At 41.9% G+C, this 7,230-nt stretch overlaps 1 long non-coding RNA gene and 1 pseudogene across 1 annotated transcript; both read right to left on the minus strand.

The window, feature by feature from the left end:
- Positions 1-4: 4 nt before the first annotated feature.
- On the minus strand, positions 5-2,087 carry LOC129847314 (uncharacterized). Its single transcript, XR_008758400.1, has 2 exons — positions 1,871-2,087; positions 5-1,665 (listed from the first exon to the last, which is right to left on the minus strand). It is a non-coding gene; the product is annotated as an uncharacterized LOC129847314 (long non-coding RNA).
- Positions 2,088-2,488: 401 nt separating this feature from the next.
- LOC129847315 (axin interactor, dorsalization-associated protein-like) lies at positions 2,489-4,419 on the minus strand (annotated as a pseudogene).
- Between the last annotated feature and the right edge of the window lie 2,811 nt (positions 4,420-7,230).

Here is a 7,230-nt window from a genome sequence, read left to right on the forward strand (position 1 = left end):
ACTATTCAAACAGCATTTTGTTTATTAAAAATGAAAGCAGTGTAAATTGTCAGTCCAATGATAAATGTTCATTTTATCACAACCTGTTACCAAAAGCACAACACTGTATTGACAATCGTCAACCCTGTCGTACAGCACACACAATAATATGCACTGATTAGTGTCTCTTAATGCCGTGTTCAAAACAACTGGGAACTCAGAAATATCCGACTTCGGTGTGTTCAAGACAACCGGGAACTCTGAAAAAAACAAGCCCCGACTGGGAGAAATCTTTTAAGTCATCCAACTCGGAATTCCACGTTGGGAACTCTGGCACCTTTCTAGAGCTCTGACTTTTCGACCCGATGATCACTGACGTCATGATTTGACCAAATTCTTTTCAGAGTTCCCAGTTGTCTTGAAAGCACCATAAGTGTATTCAGTTAGTGCCATTACAAAAAAAATATGAATAAAATGGAGACAATGTTTTAATAGTGGTTAGCCAGTGTGTCCTTGATGGGAACAGCATTCAAAACAAAGGTAAAAGTCAACTTCAGTTACATGCAGCATCCTTTTCAACTCCCTTTATAACAGGATGACATCATAGCATCTCAGAATCATTTTTGAATGCTAAAAAATATGCATCCTTCCTCCCATCCTTGAAGCAAATATCCCAATATATTACTTTTACCTATTAAATAACGCCAGATCAGGGATAAGGATGTAAGTAAATGAACAGGGCAGTTATATATTTTCACTGTGGCAGTGTCAGCACCAGGATATGACATCATCAATAGACCGCTTGAGCACCTATGATCATGTTGATCCTCTTTCATCCCCAAAGGGAAAGGCAGAGGAAGACTAAAGACGAGGCTGGTTGTTTGACATACAGTACCAATTGCTAACTCAACTCTTCTTTTCCATTGAGCATCATGCAGAGAGGAGAAAAAAAGTGATCGCTAATTGGCACCAGAGGGGTCAAATACTGCGTTTTGTAACCAAGTGGGAATTTACCATTTGAAAGGCCCTCCAACTGGTAATTACTAGTGGGAAACTCATACATCATCCTGAGCTCCCACTTCTCCCACATGCTGACCTCTGACGTCACCATTTAGGAAATGACCTGGATAACAGCATTTTTCTGCAATTAAATGCAACAAAACATTCTTTATAAAAAGCAATCTATTAATATGTTTTTTAACACTCATTTGTTTACCAGCATGATAGCTTTTAGTTTATGGTTTAGGCAGCTTGTTGGCCATTAGCCAAATGATCTTTTCTCAACAAGTTGAATGCATCCAACTGGTATTTACGACTTCACAACTGGTAAATTCCCACCTCCCACTGGGTTACGAAGCAGCATTATACAGTAGTGTGTTGTCACCGCTGTAGTTAATATGTGTCATCCAGGGCCGTCCTATCACAGAGTTGAGGTTGTGGCATTTGGGCCTGCTGGGTTTAGTATTGTTGATGTGAGTGGAGGCGGATAGGGAGTCGCTACACCAAACTTTACTGGATGTCTGATGACTACAGTGGAATTCTGTGGCGCTGCTGCTTTCTTGATGTGCTCTACTCTGTGACCTCGGTTATTAATCTTTGTGCAACGTCTGGTGGAGGTGGAGATAGAGTGGCTTCTTGGTCAGGAGCTGGAGCTTCTTCCTCTTGAAGTCAGTAGGCTTCTTGTACCTGACATCCGATAGCATAAATAAGTGATTCATTCAAACGGTATACTCAAAGGGCAGACTGAACCAGAACCCCCCCCACCCCCACCAAAAATAGCTAAAATCTGAGATTCTCAAAATAAATAGTTATTTAATTTATTTTCATCTTAAAATAAAATAGTGAGTACATTTAAAGAAAGTTAATCTGGAAAACACAAAATGTGTCACACAACTCGATCACAATGGGACCAGGTTTGATCTCATCCATTTCCATGAAGGCAAAACATTTTGTGTTGGAACCCAGACAGTCACACATATCCCACCCAAAGTTTTCATAAATTACCTGTTTATTCTGTAGAAACTTGCTACAACTCACCATGTGGATTCTGACCCACTATGTGGGAAACTCTACTGTAGTTAAACTGACACACTGTAGTTGTCAATCTAATTGAGAGATGCATTAAAAGCACATTAAGTGGCCAGCGAAGGGAATTTACTAGCGTACATGTTTACCATATCCCCGTGAAGGCACTCAGACATGACATTTTCACACTTTTTATTTCTCGAATGTGATCTGCTTATAGGCAACTCATGCTGTTCTGTTATTGTACATTTAATCTGTTCTATGATTGTATTTTACATTTCATCTTTTTTTTATTTATTTTTTATTAAACCCTTCTTGGGTTTATAGTGCTTGAACTCAGAGAAAATAGCTGCCCCCGGAACATGAACAAAATTCAGGATTAACAATTGTCTGCCCAATCCCTCTGCAAGGATTTGAACATAAACTGACACTGTATTAGCTTAATATTACATGATACTGGCTAAATAGAGGCCCCACTACTAATTCAGTAGAAATAGAACGTTTGACTACCTTTTGGTAGTCTCTCGATATGTCTCTGGATCTCAATGTCTACGCTGAAGTGAATGTAGCCTCCTTTCGGGTTGCTACAGGTGTGTCTTGCACTGGGTTCAAATCAATGCCACTCAAATCTGTTGGGAAACAAAACGTTCAGATTCACTTGGGCTGTTCTGCAGGAATAAATGATATTTATAAAAATGTACTGTCAAGTGTCAACTCAACAGAAATAATTATTTGAACATTTTTCTAGACTGTTTCAGACCTTACTATTTCAGATGTGAAGGTCAGCAACTCATCTCAGCAATGTAAACAATGTAGCCTACATTTAGTACCTTTCACACTAACTGTCATGTAGGGATCAATGCATTTCCCAGCATCTTTCAGCCCAATCTTGTCAATCTTTATTGTGAGCAGCGACATCCTGGGCTCTGAGGGTAACCGTGGCAACAATGTACCTGTTGGAGACATGAAAGCTGTAACTTTCTAAAGATACAATAATTGCAGAAAACATTCCCACGTTCCCAGAACTAATGCAGCTGAAATCAAGATAATGGTACCGTCCCAAATGGAACCCTACTCCCTATATTATTATACCTTGATTTCAACAAGGAACACAGACTGAGACCAAGGTCTCTTTTACAGCTGGGCCCTGCGTATACATGTTTACACATACAGTTTATGTACAATGATTAAGAAACTACACAAAACGATCACACAAAAAAATACAGCAGCAGATTGTTACATTTACACATAGGTTATTCCCCTAACAGCACAAGAACTTGCATTACCCGAAGCAGTTACAAGCAATACAAAAATAAAAATCACACAATACATGTTTAAAATGGGCAAGGGGGACAATTTCACTACTATAGTGCACTACTTTTGACCAGGGCCCATATTGCACTGCATAGGGAATCGGGTGTCATTGGCACGTAACCAGTGTCTATACTTACAGATCCTTGTTCAAGTCATTACTGTCAGCAGTATTTTACTTATACAATAATAGGCAGCAGAAGAAGTTGTAGACTGACTAACAGATAAGGCTAAGATGACATACACGTTTTGGTGAATGCTTATAAAAAAAATACTTTGTAAAGTAGATTCAACAACTTAAGCTATCTAGTAGTAGTAGGATAGGGTTTTTGATAATAACAAACTGTCCATTAGTAGGCAATCATTTTCATGCTACGACAAAACTATAAAAAGACATAGACCCATTCAGACCCATGCCAGCCCCTTACTTCTCAACCAAATCATACCTTGCAAAACTGTGAATGGAGCAGGCAGTGAGGACAGAGCGACAAAGCCATGCAGAGAGACAGGGAACAGAGGAGACAGCAATCACAAAGGCACTCAAAACAGGGCCACAAAGCCAAAAAAAATAACCATGGCAAAATTACACAGTCAACAGATTCAGAATAAAGACCAATGATTATGAATGCTCTATATACACCATAGATTACAAATAAAACACAGTATTTGTTGAGTACTTTGCAAGTACTTTGTGAGTACTTACCTGGTACTCTGTTGGGAAAGGACTCTGGGGAGCCTGCTCCTGTAGCAGCATCCTCCTCTTCTTCTACCTCCAAGTTCTCCTCCTCCCCTGGGGCAAGGATTCTCCTGAATGTAAGATTTCATTCATTAGATTACTTGTTGAATATTTACAGGCTCAGCATGATGTTAGGAGATTAGGTCATTCAGATGGGGAAGCCATTGTTGAATTTTTAGTAATACCGTTTGCTTTACTCCATAATTTGCTCTGATTTGTTCTGATTATTGTGTACTTAAACAAAAAACTCTGTATTTACATTGGGTACGACAATAAGTGGCCTGCATTGTGATGGTTCATCGATCTTCATTTACCTCAAGGGCACTGGCTGCACATCAAAAGCAAAATCTTTGTTATACGTCAAAATACTGTTGAGAGAAAAGCACAATTGACACATTACATTGCCAAAACATTCAACTAATGATGAATAAAGCATTCAGATGTTGACGAAATCATATTCTTCCTAGTATACATACTGATTTCACGTTTCCTCATATCTTCCAACTTGAACTCCTCCTGAGATTGTGTGCACTAAAGGAGCAAAAGAAGATGGAAAATATTGAAATGTTGAAGAATTTGCTGAAGACATGAATAGATTTGAGCCAATTGTCACAGCCTTGGAACATCTGACAACTCTGACAAAATCTTCCTGTGATTCACTGACATGGTTGTGTTACAGAATTAAATGCATATTATAGAAGGTTAAGAATTAGAAATCCTAAAAAAACAGAATGAGTGTAACATCATACGTTAGTCATAACACAGACACTGGATTTTCATCAATATGATAATTGGCTGGCGAGCCGGAACATGTTCACATACACACTTAATTAGATGAATACTCAAGACAAAGGAGATGAATGTGGACTACAGGAAAAGGAGGACCGAACACACCCCCATTCTCATCGACGGGGCTGTAGTGGTGCAGGTTGAGAGCTTCAAGCTCCTTGGTGTCCACATCACCAACAAACTGACATGGTCCAAGCACACCAAGATAGGCACGACAAAACCTATTCCCCCTCAGTAGACTGAAAAGATTTGGCATGGGTCCTCAGATCCTGAAAAGTTTTGACAGCTGCACCATCGAGAGCATCCTGACTGGTTGCATCACTGCCTTACAGGTCGGCCTCTGACCGCAAGGCACTACAGAGGGTAGTGCGTAAGTTGCCACAAAGTTGCATAAGTCCAAGCTTCCCTCCAGTTTTTAATGAAATCTGCTTGTTCAACAGGCTGACGGGTGGGTCATTCTGGGGTACCTTTCTCTTCTTTCTTATAGAGCCGTCCAGACGTACAAACTTGAAAGCCTCCTCCCCAGAGACCAACCAGACAGACAGAATTGTCCCATGCAGGAGAGGTAGGTTGAGGTTTCCAGGGTAGTGCAGATGTTGTCATATGTTGAGGCAGTGAAGAAAGGAGAGGAAGATGGGTTAAGGGGAGGAGTGGTGAAAGTAGTAGAGACATACCAGTACAGAGGGATAGGCCAAAAAGTGATATAAGTTTCAGTAAGATTGGATTTTTAGCATTTATAGCAATAGTTATCAATTGTACTACAGGGATGTATCAGGAGTCCAGTTCCTTGTGGTCTTGTGAAAGCCAGTCTCACGGGGTGTCTCTAATGAAACAACAGACATTGCTACTGGTAAATAAGAGCATCCCATGTATAGATGAAAACAGTAAATCGGGCATTAACACACACTACATGGCCAAAGGTATGTGGACACCTGCTGGTCAAACATCTCATCAAAATCATGGGCATTAATAAGGAGTTGTACCCCCCTTTGCTGACATAACAGCCTCCATTTTTCTGGGAAGGCTTTCCACTTGATGTTGAAACATTGCTGCGGGGACTTGCTTCCATTCAGCCACAAGAGCATTCGTGTGGTCGGGCACTGATGTTGGGCAATTAGGCCTGGCTGGCAGTCGGCGGTCCAATTCATCCCGGTGGGGTTGAGGTCAGGGCTCAGTGCTAGCCAGTCAAGTTCGTCCACATCGATCTCAACAAACCATTTCTGTATGGACTTTGTGCACAGGGGCATACCACCCTGCATTCCACTGCTGGCTTGCTTCTGAAGCTAAGCAGGGTTGGTCCTGGTCAGTCCCTGGATGGGAGACCAGATGCTGCTGGAAGTGGTGTTGGAGGGCCAGTAGGAGGCACTCTTTCCTCTGGTCTAAAAAATATCCCAATGCCCCAGGGCAGTGATTGGGGACACTGCCCTATGTAGGGTGCTGTCTTTCGGATGGGACGTTAAACGGGTGTCCTGACTCTCTGAGGTCATTAAAGATCCCATGGCACTTATCGTAAGAGTAGGGGTGTTAACCCCTGTGTCCTGGCTAAATTCCCAATCTGGCCCTCAAACCATCACGGTCACCTAATAATCCCCAGTTTACAATTGGCTCATTCATCCCCCTCCTGTCTCCTGTAACTATTCCCCAGGTCGTTGCTGCAAATGAGAATGTGTTCTCAGTCAAAATAACGGTAAAATAAATAAAATAAATAAAAATAAATAAATAAACAGGGGCATTGACATGCTGAAACAGGAAAGAGCCTTCCCCCAAAACTGTTGCCACAAAGTTGCAAGCACAGAATCGTCTAGAACGTCATTGTATGCTGTAAGGCTAAGATCTCTTCACTGGAACTAAGGGGCCTACCCCAAACCATGAAAAACAGCCCCAGACCATTATTCCGCCTCCACTTTACAGTTGACACTATGCATTCGGGCAGGTAGTGTTCTCCTGGCATTCGCCAAACCCAGATTCGTTCGTCGGACTGCTAGATGGTTAAAGAGTGATTCACCACTCCCGAGAATGCATTTTCACTGCTCCAGAGTTCAATGACAGCGAGCTTTACACTACTCCAGCCGACGCTTGGAACCGCGCTCTGGGATCTTAGGCTTGTGTGTGGCTGCTCAGCCATGGAAACCCATTTCATGAAGCTTCCGACGAACAGTTCTTGTGCTGTTTGGAACTCGGTAGTGAGGGTTGCAACTGAGGATGCTTTCTACGAGCTATGCGCTTCAGCACTCGGCAGTTGTCTGTGAGCTTGTGGGCTACCACTTCGCAGCTGAGCCGTTGTTGCTCCAATATGTTTCCACTTCACAATAACAGCACTTACAGTTGGCAGCTCTAGCAGGGCAGAAACTTGACAAACTGACTTGTTGGAAAGGTGGCATCCTATGGTG

The sequence above is a fragment of the Salvelinus fontinalis genome, unplaced genomic scaffold, assembly GCF_029448725.1.
Source record: "Salvelinus fontinalis isolate EN_2023a unplaced genomic scaffold, ASM2944872v1 scaffold_0770, whole genome shotgun sequence".
NCBI lineage: Eukaryota > Metazoa > Chordata > Actinopteri > Salmoniformes > Salmonidae > Salvelinus > Salvelinus fontinalis.